The sequence below is a fragment of the Temnothorax longispinosus genome, chromosome 2 (assembly GCF_030848805.1).
Source record: "Temnothorax longispinosus isolate EJ_2023e chromosome 2, Tlon_JGU_v1, whole genome shotgun sequence".
Classification (NCBI taxonomy): Eukaryota; Metazoa; Arthropoda; class Insecta; order Hymenoptera; family Formicidae; genus Temnothorax; species Temnothorax longispinosus.
The window spans coordinates 15,506,228-15,531,899 of record NC_092359.1 but is presented as its reverse complement, the minus strand read 5'-3'; the positions used below and the strand labels follow the sequence as shown (position 1 = coordinate 15,531,899).

Here is a 25,672-nt window from a genome sequence, read left to right as displayed (position 1 = left end):
GCCCCGGGCATATAATTCGATGCGGTTTAACACGAAGATTGACCTTTCTCTTTCGCGCCAGACCTTTCGGTTGTAAGTAATTAGACGCGGTGCAGAATGCACGATTGTTTTGAATTTCTGACTTTGGAGTCTCCAACTAAATGTGAAACTGGGGTAGAAATTCATAATACATGCTGAAATCTCGATGGATCGTGCAGCGCACAAACGCGAATACCATTATGAACCTCAATTCTGTTATTTGGATAGCTTGATATACTTGCTCCGGAAAAGATTTCTGAAATATATATACCGAATGTTATACATATAGTTCGTAGTTCGTAGTCGTTAAAGGTCTTAGCCTGAAGAAAAATACATGAGAGGATATAGTATAAAATATTAAAGGAATTAATGAATTATACGTAGTAAAATCACTCTTAACGATATAATGAGCGTTTTTTTATAGACAACGTAATGGACGTTAACGCGTTGTCTAATTCACAAGTGTTTCTAGTATAAGTATAACGTTGCCACAGAAATTTCATAAACTTAAAAACAAAAAACTTTTTCCCTTAAGATTAACCACGAAAATTCCAATAAAGCTCCATAAAACACGACAACGAGAATAGATGATTTCAGGCGTGGTTTTGCGTTTTCGAATTTTTCAGATTTTTATACGGACATTTATATACATTAATTTTTGAAAATTACAAGGACATTGCCATTGCTGGAACCATTTTCGCGTAATGCAACATACCATTAAAATTACGTATCTCGAACTGAATAGATATTCACATAAATTCAGAACAATTAGTGTCAATTAGCGACAAGCACAGTGAAAAAGGTTCCATAATGGTACTTATCTCGAATGGAAGAGATCCGCTGGAAGGTAGAATTATAACGTGTTCTCCCCTCCCCCCTGGCTATTGTTGATTGATAATTATAGAAGTATCCATAGAGCGAGAGAGATCAATGAAGGTTTTGAAACTGATTCAGTTGGAAGTCAATGCACATAAACTGCAGTAAATAATATTATTCACTCTGTAGTTAAATATTGATATTTTGTTTCTTGGAAATTACACGTTGCGATAAAAAATTTGCTTTTTAGATACTATAATTTCGCTTTCTTACATTAATTAAGTCGCCTTGATTTTATTCAGGGTAAAAAGTAGATTTCGAATATTTTGTCGGAGATCTAACGGTGTAATAGTGTACGTTTTGTGGGCGATCGAATTTCAAGACGGCGCGGCGTAAAATTCATCGCGGTTCTTCGGAAAAGAAGGTTCGATCGTCATCGGACGGCGTGGCGCGGCTCCTTCGTAATTATTCTATTCGTCCGGGTTTTCCGTCTCTTTCGCTTGGACATTACGCAAAACGTGTTTTCGCCGGCGCGCGCGTTGCGAGGTAACGGTTCAGTGAGGCGCGCTCGACGGAAAATTGTCCGATCGTGTTCTGCCGGCGAACGCGAACGGACGCTTACGACACGCTAATCCTCTCCGATGTCGGTTCCTCGTCTATCGATATTCCCGGACTATCACGGTGGAATTTCGGTGACGTATTCACGACGACGAGAGATCCCCACTGATCCCAGTCGGATCCTGATATATAATAGATAGACGGAGCGTCGGCGTGGTATTAATAGATGATAAGCCGAGAGATGCGCGCTCGTGTTTGACGCCACGCGAGGTGTCGAGGTCGGATGTTCCATATTCCATTGTGGTGGCCGTGGCTTATGAGAAAACTCCGAGTTTTGTATGCTATTAAGATTCATCTATTCTCTATTCTCTTGAGAAAAATATCTGGTTCCGTCCGTGCCCACGCGAATGAATCATTCGAAGTGAATGCATCGGAGGAACGGGTTTTCTTCAAGGCGAATTCATTGGAGTTCTCGTTCGATGAAAAAAAAAAAACCTCGCAAGATAAAAACGAAAGGTCTCCTTTTACAGAGGTAATCATCCGCATTTAGAGATGAAATAGAAATTGGCTGCGCCAATTGAAATATGAACTTTGCTAATAGCTGCGGCAGATAAATTAGTGCATTGTGAGTGTATTACATTTTTATATATTAATACTTAAATAAATAAATATCACTTATTGAAATATGAACTTTATTAATAGCTGCAGCAGATAAATTAGTAGATTTTGAGTAAAGTATATTCATTAACATTCTTATACTAATATCTCCACTAAGAAAAATATTGTTAATCCAAAAAAATATTTAGTCCGATACGTTCAACTAAACATTTTAGTTAGTTAACTAAACATTGGTTGTTTCAATAATTTATTTAGTTTCTTTAATCAAGAATTAATTAATTCAACTAATGTTTAGTTAACTAACTAAAATGTTTAGTTGAACGTATATTGGACTAAATATTTTTTGGGATTAATAAATTTTTTTTCTCAGTGTCATAAAAGTAAATGTCACTTCCTACTATTATATATTAGTATATTTATTGTATTATTGTTACTAATACATTTATTATAAAATACAATTATATTTATTATCAGTATACCGCATTTTTAAATAAAAAACTTAGAAAGTTTATTATTATTTTTAAAGAAGTGTACACATGTCTGCGTCTTTACAATTTTTATTATAAAAATAATATCGTATTTCGCTCTTTCTCTCTCATTTATCAATGATAGTCGAGAGAAAAATTTTGGGGGTGACTCGTCGCGAAATGATCGTCAAATGCGAATCGTGTAAATTCGCCGTTTCGTTTCGCCGTGCCAGGACTTGCGAAATGCGAGTAATGGCTTTCGCCGCGCCAGGTCATTCTTCCGCCTGCACGGACGAGGCGCGATAAAGCTCCTCCTCGTACGAACATCGCGTCGACATTCCATTTTCGGAATGTAATGTCTATCCCGCTCGGGGACCTCCTCTACACAGTGTACCGGGAAAGTGTATCCGACCGCAGTGCTCCGCAGCAGCGCCCCATGTAATTTATTTCGGCAACGAACTTTAGAGTTCCTTGAAATATCGCGTCCTACCTACCTAATTGTGAACTTTACATCGTATCTCGAGAAACGAGAACGTACGACGAGCGAGAAGATGAACAAGATCAGGATCCCATGTTTGACAAAGTCTCTGCTGTACTCGGAACTCGGGTTTGACGAAACGGGTTAAAATAACGTTTGAACGAAGTCATCGATAGAACGTTGACATTTTGAAGTTTATGTAAATTTGCTCGCAACTTTTCTCGAGTTCAGTCATAGCCCTTTCTTGTTAATCTTCATAATTATTTTATAGACGGTATAGCGTTATATTAAGAAAATAAGACACAACTTTCCCCAGCCTTTTGTTATATTTACTATTTCCACCGCATTTTGTTAGTATTTTTATTACAATATAATTTGGAATAATTAATTTTAAATCTTATTGTTCGGTTTCTCTCTTCGTCACGCTTGGAGATAAAGTCCCGCGCGAACCGCACTGGTGGTATTCGTTGTTCATTGCTCACAAGCTTAAGCATGATTTATTCGCGGATTATGCGTCGCGTCATCGTGGAAAAACGTATTATCGCCCGGGTGATGTCGAGCTTGCGCGTCGACGCGACGCCCGCCGTCGCGATGCATGCACTTTTATTTACCCATTAGAGCGTGCGTTTCTTGACGTTGCCACGGCACGCCAGGTCGGGATATGGTAAAGTTTGTATATATTTAGTTTTATACGTACACACATGTCGTTCTTTTCTGAGAATGCATCCCGCCCATTATTTCATTTTGTTCTTTCGCGAAACGCGGAAACGTGCGGAGGCGAACGGATCTACGCGAACTCGTTTCTTTTTTGTCCTTTCTTTGCACTTACTGCATTACGAAAATCGAATTAACATAATAGATCGAAAATGGAACAAATAGCAGTTATATAATTCTATTATATTGAATTTTTGATTTGTTATTTCCTCCAATGTATTAGTTTTCAAATTACCTCTGTATACTTTATGATATTTTTACAAAATACAGTATTCTGAGTTTTGTCTCGCTTTGGACATTATTATTATTCAACTCATGAAATGCATATTTTTTCGTGATCTGTGTCTCGGAACGTAAAGGATAACGTCAAATAGAGATGTACAGGGTGCTTTAAAATAATGTTACCTAATGTTAACACTTATATGGAAGTAACATTTTTAGAGAAATGGAACTAATAACACAAGAAAATAACAAATGTTTCCTGTCCTCAAAGAGTCTCCACTCCGATCACCGTTGCAATGTGCAAGATTTCCGACAGAAAATTGCAAATGTGATAGCAACAATACCCAAAGAAATGTGCCTCAGGGCTCTGGAGACTGGAGACCATCTGGAAAAGATTCCAAGAATGTGTAGACAATGATGGTGAACAAAACTCTTTAGAGACTCTTTGAAGACAAAATACATCTGTTACTGTTACTATGATATCTTGTGTTATCAGTTTTGTTTTTTAAAAAAAAAGTTACTTCCATATAAGTGTTAATGTCTTTTTTAAGCATCCTGTAGATATCGTAGTGTCTGTTACTAATTGTACTATATTCGTACCGGTTAAAGTCACAATTTCCCCAGAGAAGTAAAGCAGTTTCGTACGTCGAGTATTAGCAATACGAAGTCACTGTCGTGTTAGTCGCGCGTTTCATTTGCATGTTTCAGAACTTTTTCCATGAAAAATGCAAACTGTTTTTTTCGCGCTACCAAACTGATGTATTTCACGAGCACTTTTTTTATCGTCGCTGGGGGGGGGGGGGGGGCCCATTAATCTCTGTATTGTTATATGACAGCCCGCCTATCGAATTTCCAGCTTTTCGATAATTCTTGGAAATAAGATTAGATTCTTATACTCCGAAATAACCATAAGTAATCGAACTATTCACTATTGAACTATTCAACAAATAAATTAGTAAGTAACTCTTAAAATCTCGTGTTGAAAAAAATCGTGTTCATACAAGTTATTTTTTCCGATATTAAATTTTTATATCTCGTGAACAATAAATACGTCAGAACTGTCGCTTCTTGGATGCTAAATTATTAAGCTATGATTTTCCGGGTTATGTTTAAATATTCTTATTTATTGTCATGTAAAGAGAGTTGTTTGTGCAATCTCCTCGTCCTGCAGTCCCTATTGCATACTGCATATACGTATGTATACCATTAACGTGCCACATTATGACGAGACGTACTCGCGCGAACAATTCTCCAGCCGCAATTGCCGAGTCGACGATACTCTAATCTCAGACCCTCTGCCCACGCTGCCCGACTTAAACTTTTAAGGTTTACAAGTTTACTTTTCACGAGATAAACACTCGGCCACCCCCTATTACTTTCTTGTACATGAAAACGAGCGCGTAATTTCGCAGCGTGGCAAGTTTCGCGGTCGCGAGAGAGCGGCGCTTTAATTTAACTCAGTCTCTCTGATTTCATCCAGAATGAAATAATATTGCGTATTCTTGGCACTCGTGACCAATTTTATACATTCTTGTCAACAGGATCGATCGACGTCCGGAGAGCGGCGCTCGGAGGTGGTGAACGTCGATTAGAGGAAAGAGGACGACGACGAGGAGGAGTCGATCCGCCGTCGAAGGTAAAGCGAGGTGGAACCGGCTGAAAAAGAGAAGAAGAAAAAAGAGGAAGGCTGAAAGCGAAGAGGAGGCGCGGTGGTGGTGGAGACGGCAGAGGGGTCGAAAGGTTGAGCGACCTACGGACCAAGACGAGGAGGAGGTGGCGGAGAGAAAGGGGCGCCGGCAGGAGGGCAGGAGGGGAAGGAGGAGGAGGAGGGGGAGAACGACCGGAGAAGAAGGACGGAGAAATGATCTTGGTAGGTGACTGGCAAAGTGCTGCGGTGGTCGACTCCTCGACAAAAGGCAGATAGCGCCATTAGTCGTTGCCGGGGCACGGAACATCGGGCCCATGCGTGTTGCGGCCCTGGCCGTGGGCGAAGAAGGGGAGGAGGAGGACGAGGAAGAGGAAGGGGAGGCAGAGGGCCGTGCGGGGCACCACTACGGGGCCCGCGGGCCCGCGATGCGCTCCGTGGCTGCCGCGATAGTGGGGGGCAGGAGTCAATGGTCCATCACGACGTGTCCGATTTTCTTTGTGCTGTTGTTCCTACCCGTCTGGACTCTGATGGCCGTCGTCAACGCGTCTCCTCTTCATCCCGCACCTCCGCATAGAGGTGAGTCCCATTTAGCTCTCTTGTTGACTCGTTAAAGCAAAGGTGACTCGATGCCCCAAAGTTCATATGTTTGATCTGACAAGTGCCTTCGAATCGAGGACACACACGAATCGGTGATGAAATTAGGAGAAATACAATTTTCACATGTGTGAAAATATGTGATCAATTATATTTCAAAATGTTCAAATCCTCTTCGATGCATAATTATTTAATTTTCTGATTTGATGTAAAAGTTCGAGATTATTTATAAAAGATTATTATTGAAGTCATAATAGAGATGGTAAGGGAAAACGGTCATATCTTTTTGTGCATTGTTATTTTTGTTAATTATTATTTCTTTAGGAACGGTAATAACAATTTAGAAAATTTTCTGGCAAATGATACTTGATTTCGTTACTTTTCCAAGTATATCTCGTCACTCATTGAAATATTTTTAATTTTTTAAATATTAGTGCTATTAAATTCTTGAATTATAACATTTAATTTTGTATATCGATATTACCAATGCGTCTTTATTTTTAAATAAATTTGGTTTTTAGAACAATGAAAATCGAGCTCGCGCGCGTTTATTTTTATATAATAAAATCTCGTCAATATTCCAGCCATTTATATAAGGTGTTAAATGTATGATATATTCGATGAAAAATCGTTGAATTTCATTCAGTAAAGGTTAAATTGAAAAAAATATTGGTTACTCGCGATCGTTTGTGCCCACGTGAGTTTCGGGACGTATATCGAAATACCGCGCCGTTCGATGTCCCGCAGGGGTCCGCCCGCGTCGGTAATGGCCTCAAGTCCGATACTCGCCTTTGTCCAACGTGTTCCTTTTGTGCCCCGATCGCTCGATCGGCGGTAGTATTTACGGAAACAATGGTACGCGACCCTAAACAGTGCTCTAATTGTGATGTGGGAGCACGTGGCGCAAACTGCGCTTCGCGTCGCCCCATTGATCGTTCGGGCCATTTACTCTGAAAGTCGCCTAGGTCACGTATGTAACGTCCGTTCGTTAAAATACAGACACACCGTGTAATATGCAGTCATAGCTTAGATTTCCCTCTTAAATTCATTCGGTTAATATTCGAATTGAGAAGATTAGGAGAAATAATCGGCGGCTACAGACGCGAAACGAAACAAAGCAAAGATCTAGAATGATACGGTAGTAAAAAGTTATAAGTATAAAGTTATAAGTAAAGAATACGGAGATAAAAAGTTATCAAATCGAATGATGAATAACGAGTTTTTTTGTTTCCTTTACTTTCGCTCTTTCTCGTGACAATAATTAGATACTTTTAAGGGCGAGGAAAAAATATAGGGCGCAGGTAACTGGATCCGAACGTGACTGGATTGAACCCGAGAGTTTTCGCTTACCAAACGACTGTTAAGCTACCCAAGCCTCACGCATTAATACTCTTCCACTTACCTATCTGTGTTTAATAGCGCTACGCTACGATTACAATTAATGACATTATATCGAATAAATTAAATTTTATTTTTCACATTCCCGGAATATCCGCTGAAGTTCTTCAATCTTTTCGGGTGAAATATTGTTGATTTTATTTTTAAGCTCTTTGAGCGCGTGCTGTTAAAAAATATAGGTATTTCGATATCGGCGGATCACTTTCGCGCATATTATATAAAAATATCGGTACGTTATTAAATTCGTTATATTGAAATCTAGCGGCGGGACTGATGGTTAATGTGTGTGTGTGGGTGTGCGCATCCTCTTGGTAAAGTGGACGCGAAACAAGTGCACTTCGGCCGCTGCACTCGTCCGAGATCTGAAAACGCGTCTCTGAGGAGTTCTCTCGGTCGAGTAATCGTGGTGAATGCTCGTTTCCTCTTAAAATTTCCGTGATCCTTTCATCCTAAAATACTAAGCGAGTTTTCGCGGAGTGAGTGTAACATTTCGCAGCGTGTACATGAATGCGCGCGGAAATAAATTAATTGATTTTTGCATGTGGGGGTGTGCTTTTGCGATGAGACGTCGGCATCTACTGAAGCACGAGTAGATTTAAATTGATAGGATGAGGTGAAAGAAGAAGGCCCTTTGATATTAATAAAATTATATTAGCGACAGAAGAAGGTCCAATGAGAGAGCGCGATACGTAACTGTAGCTGCGTACTTAAGTAATTGTAGGTAATGCAAGTATTGCCGATGGTAAAATATTTCAGTGCATCTCAGATTCTTCTTATAATTATTAAAAAAAGAAATTAAATTTGAGCCTTGCAATTTGCTTTTTTTCTTATGATTAAGATTTTGGTCGCATCCATATAAAAGAATAGATATATTAATTATCTTTCAGCATTTTTGATGCAAAATATGACTATTTAGTTTCAATCTGTAAATGCGGATATTATGCGGAGTCATAACTCTCAGAGCATGTTATATCTATATATAATCGTCCAATCCGAATTAGAATTTTCGTAAATATGAAATGCGTCAATTTATTTCACCATTATGCATTTATAATGATAGACATGACTGGTTTTACCAGGACATGATTTTACCTTTTCATTGCGACTGTCGTGAATAACACAAAGAGAGCTCAGAGACAAATATGAAGATAAAATATCGAAAGTCAAAATCTGATTCTATTTTTTCGAGATAGATATGTGTAATTTGTATTATATGATCTTTAGTCGAGATTATCGTATGCTTTTGTAATAAACCACGCAGTGAAAGTGCCATACCCGACCTACGCGCCTTCGAATTTTGCAACGATCTCGGCAGGAAAAAAAAACGTGGTATAGTCATCGCGTTTTTTCCCACCGTGAGCAATCGAGCGCGAATTATGTACGCTTTAAGGTGCGTTTATATCATGTGGCAGAGAGCTCAGGTACCACTAATATCTGACAAGAAAATTGCGATATGTTTTGGAAAAATTAATCCAGATCGTTTTTCCTCGACTTTGTATTATTAATAAGCTCTCAGTGTAAATATAAAACAATATAAAATTATTATTCTTAAATTACAATACAATTTTCTTCAACATCTCATAAAAGGGAATTTAAAAATATTTTTCAGATATAATTTTACACTTATTATGCATTTATAAAGAAAAAGTACCAACAATAAACTATCCTTTAGTCTCGAATGAGTTTTATATCGCGTTTTTCTTTGTCTCATAAAAAAGTTAACGGGACAATTTTTTTATTTATCTGAAGAATATGAACGCTCGTTCGCCTCCTCAATCACGCCTGTGCTGTGGTAGCATCTGATACAAACTCATCTTTATGGCGCGATTCATCTTTGCGTGACTCGCGTTTACCGTTTGCGCGCACGCATTCTTCTTATACGGCCACTATAGTACATCCGTTTCCTTCTCGTGTGCTTTTTTCAGATATCACGCGCAGCTTTCGTATATCAGGTACTACTAGGCAGCCACATATGACACCGTAGCCTTGAGACGACATCGCAACCGGATACGCCGCGACGTCCCCGACTCCGAGCAACCCCTGATTTTGACCTGAAGACGCTCGACAGGTGAGTGTGAATCCCATAAGCAAACTCCTTCGTTCGCTTCTCTCTATCTTGGTACATACATACAGCGGTATTCTTCCCTCCCTCGCTCGCGGTGTGTTCCGAGTAGAGACGGAGAAATCGATACTGAATCTGGACATCTGAAGAATCTGTTGAAATATCGAGTGACTTTTATCAAGTTGGATGTTCAATAAAGATACGACAAATGCTTTTAAAAAAAGTCCAAGCATTGTGAAAAACTTTATAAATTTTGGTTTCGAGGCTACAATCTACAATATTGAAGACTTTTTCGCGATTTAACTACGGTATCTAGACGAAAATATCTCTGAACAAGTTACTATTGATTATACAATCTCTTGCAAATGGCATTTCGAAATATGGCGAATACTTGTATCTCCTACACACTGGTCGTAAAACGATCGTGGGGACAGTTATACCAGTATATGTGCCGCCCGCACGTTCTCGGTATGTCCTTGTTAAGTCAGTATTATCATGGATCCGATTAACGATGGTGGCCAAGACCAATTCACGTGTGGCTTATTGCTAGCTAGTTTGTGTAGGTTGCTCATATTGTAAAATTATTTTATTTTTTAATTAAACGTATCAAATAATGCGATATATAGTCTCTCCTCTCTCTTTCGCGTTTTGTCTCTGGCTCTCTCTCTTCTCTGAGATAGGAATTTCCATCCTGGTTTGTGTCTCATCAATTGTTGTCTCATCATCAGAAGAAAGAAAAGTGATTCTGTTTTCCAGGGTGTTTTCGAGAAAACTATAGATATTCTGCTTTTTATATCATGTAGGTCATTTATCATTTTTATCTTTAATAAAAAAAACTTCCTCTTATCCTGCTACGTCCGATAAAACATGTCAGAAAATAATATTGAAATGTTTTCTATGACGAGACATTTTTGTTTGCAATTACAACGCTTACAGTTATAACAACTGAAAAGTAGGAGCCGTGGCGTTCTTTCATCTGTCCTCGTGTCGAATAATCAATGTTAATGCCCTCACGTCGAATGGATTTACTATCGGGAACGACATCACGGGGATTTCTCTCTTACGGTTATATTTAATAATATAAGAGACGCAACGCCAGAAAGTTCAATTTAATGAGAGCGCTCCAGTTCCTGCAAGAATACAAACTGTCGCTCTAGTCATGTGTCGGTGTATTACGACGGAACCGTTTAAATATTGAATCGCGCTTTCACTCGCAGCGTATTTACGAACTTAAGAAATGGCCGTTAGATAACGGTCCGACTTCGTTTTGTCTTCCGAATTGTAACGGTATACGATGTGGCTTTTTCAAATTCTTCAATCCACTCGTTTCTGTACCACAGAATTTGTATATTAAAATTACAAGTTTCTCAATCCCCTGCCCTAATGTAAATATTGTTTATTCATTAACAATCTTTTTTATGAATTGCAAGATTACTTTTGTTAACGCGTTATCTTGTATTATGTGACGTAATTAGAAAATAAATTAATAATAATTTTCGTTAATGGTGAAAAAATAATGTTTAATAACTTGAACTAAAGGTAGCCACTTGCGTCTCTTTTGCCTTTAAAATTTAAAGTAAATTTTAATTTTGTAGTTTTATATATATAACTTCCATAATCAAATTATATGTAACTTCCAAAATCAAACGCCAATCATAAGGAATTTTACCATTTTATTGTTCGAGAATAGATAAAGAGACTAAATCGAACGAAATTTTAATTCTTGATTTCCTTTTAACTGTGATTTATCACATATTAAAATGACCATAAATACTAAAATAAATAAAAATTGTGTCTGTAATTTTAGGATTGATTAGTAATAATGAAATTTCGGCATTTATAATGTGAAAAGCAAGAATTAAAAAATAAGATAAAGTTCTATTAATGTCTTTCCATGTTCTTGTCAACTGTTCATCCATTTAATTCTTTTACATGTAATTTAATTTTCTTTTTATGGTAAATTTAGACTTTGGTGACTTTTTACGTCTGGGACGTATTACATATATTTCATCGTTATTTTTATTTGGTATATATTTATATCCCTTATCAATTGCAGTAAAATAAAGCAAATTTGTTACTTTTTAAATAATAATATTAACAGGATTACATACATATTAAAATATATACGGAAAATGCAAAGCGTCTTTCTTAATTATACCATGAGATAATCGTATCAATCCATAATATAGATCGTGTTCGACGAACTGTTTAATCGCATTAAATCTGCTCGATTCAGTCTGTTCGAAAATTTCGCCGAATTCTGCGTTTCGCGGGGAAAGGGGAAGCAACATTAAACATTTGTCGAGCTTATACATTATATGCAGGGAACCGTGACGACCGCGTGCATCATGTAGATTGCAAAGTTACAACGAATGGTCCAGCATCTCAACCGTAGCGAGGTGACTCGATAGAAATGGTTTACGCGCGGGCCCATCGCCGTCGTTTCTCCTTTCTTGCTCCTCTCCTTCCCCTCTCCCCTCTCGGGAAAAGGAAAGGGAGACAAGTTCTCGAGGAAATTTCGCCCGTAATTCATAGACGTTAAGCTAATTAACTGGCGGGTACTTCTTGATCCGACAGCCCAGAGGATTTGCGGCACCCTGGAGAGGGAAAGAGGAAGAGAAGGAAAGAAAGAGAGAGCGATCCTCTCGAGGAATCGAGAAGCGAGGTCGAATCTCGCGATTCCCGCGTGCCGGATTTAGACGCGTGTAATTACCACTAATTGCAACGACGACGACGACGACGATAACGTGACGTCATTGTCCTTTTTTCCCGTTGGCGTGATTACTCGTTACTTTCGAAAATTTGTCGCAAAGGAAATTCGTGGCTCCGCGTTTATCCCCTTAAAGTTTTGTGGAATTAGGGCGCTGGCGATTCCGTTAGCGTAACTAGACTGTGTGGGAATAGTTGTATAAGTATGTTCCAGAAAAGAACACGTGGTATCCTTGTATTTTCGTCTAGAGGGGAATAAAACGGTGACTGAAATTAATGGAATTACTTCGCTCGAATCAGGGCAATTTTATTTCAGATTTTTAGGTGTATTACAATATATAATATATATCATATATATATATATATATAACACACACACACACCATATAGATATAGATATATATATATTATTATATAATATATATTGTAGGTCATATATATATATATAAATATATAGCCAGTATATACCGATATATATATGTATGTATATGTATATAGATAGTATGTATTATGCGATTTCTATCGAAGTCAGTTACGCAACACGTATGATCATATAAACTTTCATCGATCGCAATTGCCTGGCTACAGGCTACTTATTTCATTGCTCCGCGACTCGCTGTTATCATACGACTGTGCATTTTGTCGGGCACACAATATCCGCTGCCGTCCTACGTTCCAGCAATTCCGGAGAGTATCAGTCTCGAAAGAATTTCAGTTCACGAAGAATTCCTTACGTAAAGCTGTCTCAGGAATGTTAAATAAATGAGTATGAGAAAAAGCCAACTAAGAGAGCGAAAGAAAAAGAGAGAGAGAGAGAGAGAGAGAGGGGGAGAGAGAGGGGAGAGAGAGAGAGATACGTATTGGTATTCGCGTTTCACACACCTCCACTGCCTCGCAAATTTCTCGTCTTGGGCGACAAACGGCACGCAGCCCCTCTCAAGCTGGTAGGAGACACGAGAAACATCCCTCGATCTCCACCATCCCCATCTCCTCTTCTCCCCCGGTCGCTTTCATAGTCCGCCAATGTAACTACAGCGTTCGTCTCTTTATGTAAAGCGGTCGAATCCACGTCGGGCAATAAAATGTAAAGCAGGAGTGTGCCGTGCGATTCCCTCCATCCCTCGTCGTCGTCGTCGTCGTCGTCGTCGTCGTCGTACCAAGCGCCCGCGCAACACCCTCCTGCCCCGTTCCCCGTCGCTACTGTACGACGTGGCGTTTTCTAAACCCCGGTGCACCTGGTACAAACTGGCAAGATAATAGTTGAGGAGAGGAGAAGAAAGAAGTTTCCGTGCGGCACACACGCCACCGTTCTCCGTCGCAGCAGCGGTCTCCGCTTCATGTGGCCGTTCTTGTCGAGTATCGTATTGTATGATTTTCCTTCCTTTTTTCGGTAATACCGTTAGTGCGACCAGGCGAATTTATTGGCCATATCGCGGCAAAGACGCCGGTTTACTCTCATACTTCGCGAGAGAAGTCCGCCGTTCGTCTTTCGCGAATTCCTTCGCGGCATTGTCGTTATATACGTTCGTTCTTTTGCTTTAGATTCTGCGGGACAGATTATAAAAATAGTTGAACGATGTGCACAGAGCTCCCATAAGATAATGGTTATCACATTCTATTGTCGGATCGTTACGTTGTAAAATGTTAATTTTTACTTAATCTTTTTAGAACTGCATAGAAGTTAGGAAAAAAGTTAGTTCTCCGAAAAGATTAAAATCTATGTTCTAAAAAAGAAACACAGTTTTGGATTCTTTTTCTCAACATTTTAATCTCTATATACTACAATACAATATTAACATATCCTGTTTTTCAAAAACGCTTACAATTAAGAGCGCTTAGAAAAAAAACTATTATTGTAAGAATATTTTTCTCATGACGTTTCAGGAAAATAGTTTTTTCCAACGATTTGCAATAGCTTCACCGCTTCCGTTTAACTTTGAGTGAATGAGATAATAAACTTTCGCGATATTTCCTAAGCGATTTCTCGGTATATAACCCGGTCTTGGAAGCGGCACGGTTAAGCCGGGAATAGATACTCGTGTACATGCGACACCTTCTCACTTTTCTAGCCGCGCGGCTCGCCTCTGGGTGGAAGACTTCGCGCATGAATAACCATGTACCTCGGCGCGCCTCTCCTCGGTACGTTTGCGGATTTCCAGTTTTTTTCCCGTACGTTGGCACGCCGGGCAACAGCATTTCCCAGCGAAGCCAACGCATCGTTTCGCCGTGCATACGGGGGCGTTGTTATGGGCGGTTATATAAAAGCTAAAGAGCACACGGCCGGACCCCGTGTTCCACCCTCTGCTTCCGAAGACAGCAGCGTTGCCCTTCAATGCAATAAAGCCGACTCTCGTTGCGGAAATGCGGCACCGTGACAAACTCGTGAAATTTACCCAACGGCGCAACGTGTCGCGTGCGCGCGCGACTCGTAAAGAATATTACATATCGCGCTGCTTATAATCCTTATGAAAATAAACGTTCGCGCAGCGTTACGCGAAAGTTTTCTCGAGGAAAAACTGGGAAATTTTATGCGAACTTATTTTTCCGCTTCGCGGCACGGTCCGTCTCGTTTGCTCGTAACCGTTACAAAGAGCGATCATCGAATTATTAAACGGCGGCTTTCCCATCGCGCGACTATGTTAATGCACTGGCACGCTTCATAACAGTTAGGTAGTGCTAGGTTGAATTAATAAATATGTGTTTCAATCTCTTAGTTGCCCTTGCTCGGAGCAATATTTGTGATAACGGGAATAACGGAGATAACTTGCCACTGGTGAAGTTTATCTTAAAGTCGACGGTAGAATAGATCCGCGAGAAAGGAAGCTAGAAGTATAGCAATAGCGAAGTTCTACTTCTGCCAAGGAATTTGGCGCCGAGTTTTTTCTCGAAGGGAAATTTTTAATCTCTTTGATGGTGCGATCCCATTAAAGACCTTTTTCATTTGAATTAGATTGAATATATATTATTTGAGCTCCAAGTAGAAGAAATTCGTACTTCTAGCGGAAATAAAAAGTCGATATTTCGACGTTTCAATGATTTAATGGTTCCTTTTTACGCTTCTCTATTTTTATATCAGTCCTTTTTTCATATGTCACGTTTTTGGTTATCCGACGAATGATAGCCAGACGCTTTAATTAGAGCATCTTGTATAATACAAACTTGCGAGAGATTATATGCTGGATGCGCAACGAATTCGTCCTTTTATTCACAAGCTTCTGGCGATGAAAGCGGCACTTAAGCGACTTTTTTCGCGATGCTGCAAAGATATGACCAACGAGCCTCCCAGACAAAGCTGACGATTTATGTATACGGATCCGCGATGAAGGCGCAGCCGACGTCGGATTATGAAAATGATTGTCGCGGAAGCAGCAACGTGTGCGCTATAAAGAGCCGCGACTAATTGTTATGCTTCCCCTAATTCCTCGCGTAATGCGGTCCCGACTCTGGCCCTGCGTATCTTTATGGTAAATCTAGCGTTTTAGCGTCTTTTTGCCGGGCACGCTAGAGTCGTTTCTTCCTTCGGTGTCTTCGCGCCGCTACGATAATAAATGCCGCGAAAAGAATTACGATCGTCCCGGCAGGTCTCTAAATAAAAGCGCGAACAGTCTCTAGTTGGTGACGCATTAAGAGCTCCATTCTTTATAGATAAATTATGTCTGTTTCGAGAGTTTATACGAGCGGCACTTTTTGAAAAGGAGTGATGGAAAGTGAATTAATTATTAACACGAAGATAACTTAAAGTACAATTATATTTTTAAATCTCGCAACTTTTTGTAAAGTATGAAATATATGCTGCACGAATTAAATGATTAAGATGGATTTGATTCTGTCTTTTTTATAGTACTTTTATAAGACTTTTCTGATAATTTTATAATTTTTTTAACAATTTGCTCTAATCAAGAATTCCAACGACATTAAGAAAGATATATACGAATATTAATTACTTGAAAAATAATATTTCGATCAACATTATTATATTTCAGGTATACTTAGGGCATATTTAGCATGCGCCATTTAAACGTGAATCGCGTTTGGTTGGTTTCACTTGACTCTCAATGTAATCCATCATCATCGCGGAATCGGATTTTAACGAGATATTCGGAAGCATACTACGTACTTGCACATCGTCATTGTGAAAGTCGTATAAGTTCTAGTACCGTTTTGTTCAATGACAATCACGTCGTTATTCCATCACATTCTACAATGACCATTGGTTTCTCGCTGATCTTTGATCGTCATCGTGTGTCCATCACCCGTTGTGCGATGACTCTATCACTGGCGATTATTTTTGTTAAAAATGGAGTTACCTTTCAGCCAAGCAAGATTTACAAGAGAAGAAGAAATAGATAAATTACACCAGGCAATTAATAATGTAAAAAGTCCAATATAAATTGAAGATCATTCGACAGTCGGAATTTGAGTAAAATATGATGCAATTTACGGATTGGCAATACGGTGAATTAGTAAACTCTTTACAGTTTACATTCACATGGCACTTGTATTTTGGCATGTTAAATTATACAACTACATTTATTGTTGTATTTTGTAGCATAGTACGATTTTATAATCTTGGTACACAGTCTTGGTTTAAAATATGTCGCGCGATATATTAAATCTAGATAAAGTCATATGCGCGAGCGCAATTACGTTACATATTTTTAACTGGACGAATGTATTTCGATTTAAAATAACTATAAATGTATGCGAAGCGTATTTATGAAGGCGCTAAACGAGTTTCTTCGGCATACGTTTCAATTTACCATGCTCTAATATTATGCATGCAATTTTTATATCGTCTCTTGCAAAAGTATTTCTCCTTCATAATTTATTTTGCTGCTGCTGCATTTTGTACGAAATAGTAATACGAGCCGAATTTATTTTTATAGAATGCATACATGACCTATTGTAACACACATATACCTAATTCGTATATATTATATCTTCAAAAAATACATATTGTGTTCTAACCATTATTTTTCTGCAAAAATATAGATAGAATTTCTTCGTTTTTGCATTGAAAAGAATACCGGGATACATTATATTTGAAGCCACAATTTATTTTCGCGATACGTTGTTTTTGCACGCATTTTCATAGTAGGTATAGCGGAGAAGCAAATATTTATGAAAACGTCAATAACTTTTCTGTACCTCTATATTATTTTTCAGTATTTTGATTTTCACGCTTTCAAGACTCGCCTTTCTTGTCCACTTTTATAATCTGTTTACTGCAATATTTTTCGCAGTATGTATATATATGTATATATATATATTGCTCGCTTCGCGCTATATATTATGACTTATTTTCGTCATGTCTCTTGTCGTACTTGACTGTCTCGATGATGAACGTCAACGTACGATATTAATCCGTTTTGCATATTCGCCTCTGCGGGATTCGATGGCGCGAACGTCAATCTTAACCGACTTTGATCTCGTTAAAGGCGGATTTGTTACGTAAATGCCACTTGCAGGAGCGAAAGAGCGCGTGTATATTTAGCGCTGCTGAATCCGTTGGTGGCGAGAAGCCACTTCGATCCGTATGATGTTACATGGTTTCGTCTTGAGCTTAAGCTGTCTTTGGAGGTTCGAAGGTTTCGAACGTCGTATCTCTAAATTGTGGGAAACATCCACCGTCATATCGGGTCAATCCCGTGAGTTTATTTACCGGGAATAAGAAGCGATATACGTCACGATTACGAAGATTTGCATTTTACTTATTGGCAAGAATTATTTTGAGCCAATTTATTTTGAATTTACAATTGTCTCATATTTTAAGATATTCAACATTTTTATATAGATCTCTCTAATACTGTATTGTGGAATATAATAATAATAATAATACTATATAATAATAATATAAGTATAATATATTGGCATATATATTTTTAATATAATTTAAACGTTTAAAACGTTTTCAGTCTTGAATGGTTATTTTCATTTTTAATCAACGACCCGAACTGTTACATCGTTATCGATAATCTGTTGTCATTTTACTGGCAACCTTTTTATTCCACCCATACAGATTAAAATATACCGGCATAGTAAAGTACGCATGAACTTATAGACTGACCTGACATTTCATACAAAGTATGCTCGAGAGCGATATTGCGCCTCGGTGGAGAAATCAAGATATTTATTTTCTACGTCTGTACTTGCGTTATTTTCCTCTTTCGTATACGCGAGCAAATCGACGTACTATATGGAGAGTTTGTACGAGCCGGCTTATATATATATTTCAGTTAAGAGTAATATGTTTTTTTTTGTATAAATCCGGTGAGATGGTCGTGGATTTTAGCTCGACGTTCCAGCTGTATATAATATGATACCCGGGGAATCCTTTGTCAATCCTTTGTTTCTATAATACGCGAAACATCGTACTTTGAACATTATATATAGTTACGCGAAGAATCCGCCGTACTTTGCTCCATCGACGTCGAAGAGATATTCGGCAGATCTCTCTCTGAAATAAAATTGTAAAGTAATTCCTCTGTACAGATAAGTGAGATACAGTTTTTCGTAATCGTAGCACGCACACACTTTAATGATCTATCTCACCGTTCTTTTGCTCCGACGATTCCTTTTCCTTTATTCATGTTATTACCAGATTATCGGCCTTCTGCGTAACGATCCGTAGCGAACCGATATTATGGCACGCGAGAAACGCCGATAATTACTCTCCCCGCACTGGAGACCCATACAAAAAAATTCTCTCGATCCGATACTTCACAATATCATGCACGATCACGATTTATCTTGCAGATCCTGGACGATACGCTTGTTTCGCGACGCGAGTCTGTTCAGCAAAGATGTATCCTTCGAGGGCACGAACGGACCGATATCTTTCGACACGTCGCATTCCTACGTCGGTACTGTTTTGGGTAAGTCTACTTATATCTTATCGTCTTCATCGATCGGAGAAAAGCAGAAATACATATAGCTCCTTAGCAGGTACTTCGATATAATCATCAATTATTATGATTAAATTGAGATAAGTGCATTATATTAGAATAAAATTGAATTTCGTATTCCTTTATGTAATTTTCATCTCATTACAAATCAATCAAATGAATTAAATTATTATCTCTCGCTGCATTATATATTATCGTTTTAATACCGCGGTTATTTTTGTGTTGAAATTATTTAACAATTTGGTCGACGCTGGTAACTCACCGCCACGGTTGTTATTAATTTAATATTTGCGCAATGATAACAGAAATAGTATAACATAATATCATGGACTATGACGTAAATATTATGCGTTATCTTCATCTCTTTCTTTTATAAGAGATTATTCCTCAAATTTTTAAAACGCAGTGATTATAATACTTAAATTACTATTGGAAAATCTATTTTCTCGATATTTGTCCACGCATAGAAGACCGATTATTCGCATTGATTTAACGATAAGGCGCAAAACATGTGTGTCAAAGGAACTAATTACGCTGGCAGATAATGCCTCGACCGACCGAAGGGGATCTTGATTCGAGATTATCGGGATAATATCAACAATTCGATAATCTCGAAGCTCTGTCTCTCTGTTTGTGTGTGTCTCTCCTTCTCTCTCTCTTTCTCTCTGTCTCTCTGTCCCTCGCCGCGTGTCAACGTTATAAAGCGGTGCAGTGAGAGCGCCGTTGATAGTCATTGCAGCAACTAGATCAATATTTATACACGCTCACTCCGCGTACCGGAATTACATTGCGTAAACGAGGCGTATTACCGTCATTAAGCCGGCGCGGCACCGCGCGATCGCGGACGAAAGAGTTAGTGTCGGCACATTTCGAGATTAGGCGTGGTATTATACGCCGACGAGCGCGCGCCTGTCCGCGGACAAAGTAATTAGCCATCAGTATCCCTCAACTTCAGCTTCGTGATGGATAGCGTGCGGCCGCCCGCGTCCGCTATTCCGAGGCGGTTTCCGTCGGCACATGTGCACGGCTGCGCGTTCGCTACTCGCGAAGAGCAAGCTTCGGCGCACCTGAGGGTGCCTTGTTTAATCCTCCTATAAGATGCACTCTATCCATTTTCACATTACTGAAAGGTTTCAATCTGATTATAATTGAACACTGGTTTCTTAAATCGACACGTGGTGAAATTGCAAATTGCGTTAAAACAAGTCTCAATTTAATGAAGAGTTGAAAACATAAAGCATATAGCTAAATGTTGTCAGCGAAATTTTGCTAATATTATAACGAATGTGTTTATTGTGAATGTGATTATCGAATGTTATTTTTCAGAATTTATGAACAGTCGAGTCGAGTCGAGGAGCATCGGCAAATTTTATAATTGTCATAATAATTTATATTTAATTTAATATTATTTTTTGAATATATCTATAACATGTAACTGATTTTAAATAAAATAAGCCGTACATTATATAATGCCGTACTTGAGTTTAAACGAAAAAAAAAGTTTCATAATTTTTATCGGTTTTTCTAAACCCACAGGGGTTTCAACATATATAAACAACGAAAATATTATCTCAAAACTCGAAAGTTACGCTCAAAACTGGTTTCTACTATCTTTACATAGTGGTCTTCCGGGATATCCTTTATATCTTAATAAGCCAATATTCCCAAAACTGCATACGTGACAAGTGAATTATATGCAACACGCACGGGGTTATTTTAACTCCCAAAGTGCATCAGAGGATTAACGCTTTGTTTAACGTCATTGCATAACCGCAGATGGTTTTCCGGCTGAATACGATTTCAGTAATTCATTGAGCACGCCCTCGTTAGTTCGCGTCGCTAATGTGCCCATAAATAATCGAGTTTGTTCCGTGTTACGCGAGTCAGTCCCCGTATGAGAGCGTCTGCTGAAATAATCCTTCTTGATTGGTCCTTACAAAAACATTATAGTGATTTATTGATACCGTACCTAGTTATATCCGTGTAATTAACTCGGCGTACGGATATAGGACATCGCGGGAAGTTACGACTAGAAATCTTACGCTTAACTTGACGAGTGGGGAAAAACCATAGACGCTATATGCGTTCATAATTTTCAACATGAAACATCCTGATAATTAAACTTCGAAGAGAAAGTTTGTCGAAGTAACGTTGACGTTAAATTAGTCAAAGTAAAAGCTTTTTTTTGCCGTGTATACATTTTGTTTGAACTCGTACCCTCTGTTTTATTAAATTCCTTCGAGTCGATCGCTTTTAATATTTTGTAATTTAAATTGTATTTTTTCAATACGTAAAATTGCTTCCAACTAATTGCAGCTTTTTTAAATCTCTTATTACCACACTTTCAGAATCGTTTATATAATGGTTTGTATATCTGCCACTAACATAATAATACAATAGAATGTACAATCTGCTAATACTAGTTCGAGTAGGTAAGATTATCACTTATTTCCTCCGGGTAGTAAAAGAGATTGAAGCTTTAGTAAATAATAAACCAATAATAAGAGGAAGAGTAATAATACTATGCAAGCTCTCGTGCAATGCAAGACTGAAAGAGTCGGTTAGATCGATCGGCGACGCCCTGATGCACGCCCAACCGGTATCAATATTCCCCTCGTAACTTTTCGCGACTCTCGTTTGCAACCCGGAGCGAAATCGAGAAATAAATTTCGCGTTCGAACGAGCGTATCTCGAAGCGGGTCGCGTGCGCCTCGTCGCCGCGAACGCATCGGAATGCGCGGCGTACAACAACGGAAATGCAGGCCGCGCGCGTCCTCGATTTCAATTCGAAATTATTGAGTGCCGCGCGCGTGAATTGCGCGAAATACTGTTTGGCGCATTGCGAAGGGAGCCATTTCATCCGGATTCTGGAAAAAAAAAAAGCTCTCGAAATTTCGTATCGCGAGTCCGGCAGGGATTCCTCCGTTGTTATTACGCGCGTTTCCCTCGCATCTGCACTGATAACGCAGATACGTTATACAATTTATAAAATCATCGTCGCTGTGACGGTGCGACGGTTTTTTCTTTGTTTAGTATAGGGCCTCGCCGAATATTGTTAACGGTTATTGTTGCACGATACCGATTTTTCCGCGGATCATATAGTCAATTGACATGAGATTTCTGAATAGCACGTTACCTTACTCCCGTCGCCACTCGCCGCATTAAGCTAGGAATCTCATTTTCGTCATAGACGGCTACGACGACGGCGTCGTTGTCGTAGTCGTCCTCTTCGTTTGGAATCGTGCCAGATTCCCCTATTGGAGATACACGCGTGCGGTTACTGTGTCGTTGTGGTCACGAATAAGGGGGTAGTACAGACCATAGACTTTCGGTGGGAAATAAACGTTCGTCCACGTTTGTGACTAGAACCATCGGAACCACGGATTTAACGAGTAAAGGATTTATAATCGGTCCTTTTCGTAACGAGTCCTTTTCTACGATTTTCGCGGATCGCAATCGTTTGTTTTCATGTAATAAAAGTACTATAGCGTTTTGCGTTTATTTTTACAAGCTGCTATGTTAATAATTGCGCTCGTTGAGAAAATAAGCAAGTAAACACTAAATAGCCAATAATTTCGTTTATACGTCTCTTATTCTTTTTCCATGAAGATATTTTCTTTAATATCAGAAACAATATCGCAATTGCAAGCACTTGAGAATTTTCTGTTTTTGTAGATAAATAAAAATATTATTTATCGTTAATACACGGAGAGAATTTTTTGTTATATTTTACCCTTAAATTCACTACAAACTTTGGGACAACTTGGCAACCAAGGAATTTTTAAAACTATACAAAGACATTTTACAAACAACGTGATAAAAATTACCAAGCAGATTGGTAACTTTTGAAAAATTATTGAAATCCCCTAGATATATGTTAGTAAAATTAATCAAACCATTTTATATTTTAATGTAATAGATATTAATATTTTTTATTACGGTAGATATTAATCAGAATAGCTCGCATAAAATTCTTGGTGGTACATATCCCACAACGGCCACAACTACCATGATTTCAGGGTAAATTTTAAAGAAAATTCTCTCCGTGTAGTGTGGGATATTATAGGGGTCAAATTCATACAGATGTTTAACTTATAAATATTATTTTAAATATATACGATTTCATGTCCGGGTTAGTTCGTACGAGTCGTGACTTTTACTTCAGTCAGTTCCGGCGACTCCGAATTTCGATTACTCATTTTAAAAAAATTTTCTCGTGAGAGTTAACGGTTAGATTGACAAAAATGTAACTACGGTATTGTCTGAATTGACGATGGTTGATACTAGTGCAACGTCCGAGCCCCGTAAGCATTCTAGCATGGACCGCAGGTGGACACATACATCGGACAATAGGAGCAGACGGAGAGGGGGGGGAGAGAGAGAAGGGTCCGCGTGGTATAATTTCGGCGTATGGCGAACTAAACGTAACCGCAAGCTCGTGAACGGGGCCAGAACTTGATCGTGATGCGGCTCCGTCGTCTCGGCGGATCGTGAATCGTGAACGATCCGTCGCCGCCGTCGTTTCGACGATCGGGATTGCGGGGAAGTTGTACCCTGCCGTAATAGCTCCTTGCCGTGGGTAATATCCGAACGTCGTAGTCTTCACTTCGACGACTTAGGCCGCGGTTTACGGCGTCGTACGCGAGTTTCCAACGAGCTTTCTTGCACGCCGACAAATTTCTACCGGGAAATCCGTTGGAACCGAGAGTTGCATTCCGATTCATTTATTATTGTAATTGCATCCGCGAGTTGAGATATAATTACGATTCCATCGAGTCTATCTGGCATTCACTTCAGCATTTGATTACAGCCGTGGTATTAGGTTCATTTCAACTATGATATATTAATCATATCCGTTTTATTAACGTCGGCGGTCGTCATTGCGACACAATTAGCCGAGACGCATCTAAAATTATAGTCCCATTAAATTATTTGCATTTGCTTCAATATACATTTTACTCGACGGAATAATTAATTAATTTATCGATTAATTAATTATTTATTTATTATTAACAAAGGAGATAAGAGTACTAGTGGACCAAGCTGGATGTACATTACACATGTTAGATATTATAAATTAAAGATAAACAATGATGTGACAAACGTTTCGACCTGAAACAAAGTCATCTTCAGTGCGCGATGATGGAAACGATATTTACATAAATAAGTCGTTAAACATTTATTCATAAAATATAAAAACACAATAGAAATTTGATACTCCGCCTGTAATTTTAAACTTATCTTCTTTTATGTAGAATGACTGGCGAATTCATTGAGACTGATGTATATGTCAAAATCCTATATTCTATCTAACCTCCTATATTATACATTTTAACATACTTAATTAATGATCTTAATTTATTAATATTAATCTTCTTAATTATATTATTTGGAATATCACCATAAATCGATTTAGGACAGGATCCAAAATAATTCTTATAGGTAACTTAAGGATTATATTTCTGTTACTACACTGCATGCGGATTATAGCATGGTGAACGCGCATAGGAATTTGCCGATCAGAACTAATTAAATGTGTCGAGATAAGTGGAGGTAATTACACGCTACGTGATCAGATCTCGCGTTTACAGAGTATTCCGGAACTTTGCATTCCCCATTGAATACTATGGATATATACGAATATATTACGATCTAATAAATGATAATTATTTTGAAGACAGACCATAACGTTTTTATAGATAATCGACAACTAAAAACTTTTACGAAGAGCTCCGTGAATGCAAGTAGATAACAGAACTTTTTAAGTATAGTTTCCAAGCAAATTAACAGAAACGTAATTTGCGATAAATTTATGAGTGCTTACGAGTGCAGTCAATTTAATTTTTGACAATGATGAAGAAATTATTGCGAGCACAGAATTTATTTAAAAACGCAGTCCACAGCCGGAGGGAAATGATCTAGAGGTTTCGCCTTAAGTCATCTCGACTTGGTTCACCGTATTTGATTAGTTCCGACGTCTGGTACGAATTTGTCCGGATGAGTTTCGCTCCGGACGTGCATCCACTATAACCGTGGCCTTAAGGTGCGTTTACGCAAGCACCAGCTGTTCCTCGGGCTCGTAATGGAAACGTTTACACTACTGCAGATGAATTTCTCCTGCGTCAGTGAGCCAAGATCCTCGTGCAATATTCCCAAGCTCATTCGTCGCTATAGAATATATATGAAGATATAAAGTAATATGGTACACACACAAAAAATAAAATATACACTATATACATTACAAAATAAAGAATAAAACTCGATATATGTGTACCACGAGAAATAAGACATTAGGAAAATTCAATTGAAAAGTAAAGTAGATTGTCGCATAAAATCAGATGAGTAACGATACAAGTGGATAGAATATGTGTAAAGGAGGAAAGTCTATATGAGCAAATATCTATTTTTTAAATTACGTATCGATTCTAACTCATATGGATAAAATATATCGGATTGAATTTTTTA

The 25,672-nt window shown here is 38.5% G+C and overlaps 1 pseudogene; it reads left to right on the top strand.

Annotated features, from left to right (window-relative positions):
• The window catches only part of LOC139808082 (disintegrin and metalloproteinase domain-containing protein 10-like), a 60,191-nt pseudogene that overhangs the window by 3,116 nt on the left and 31,403 nt on the right, over positions 1-25,672 (top strand).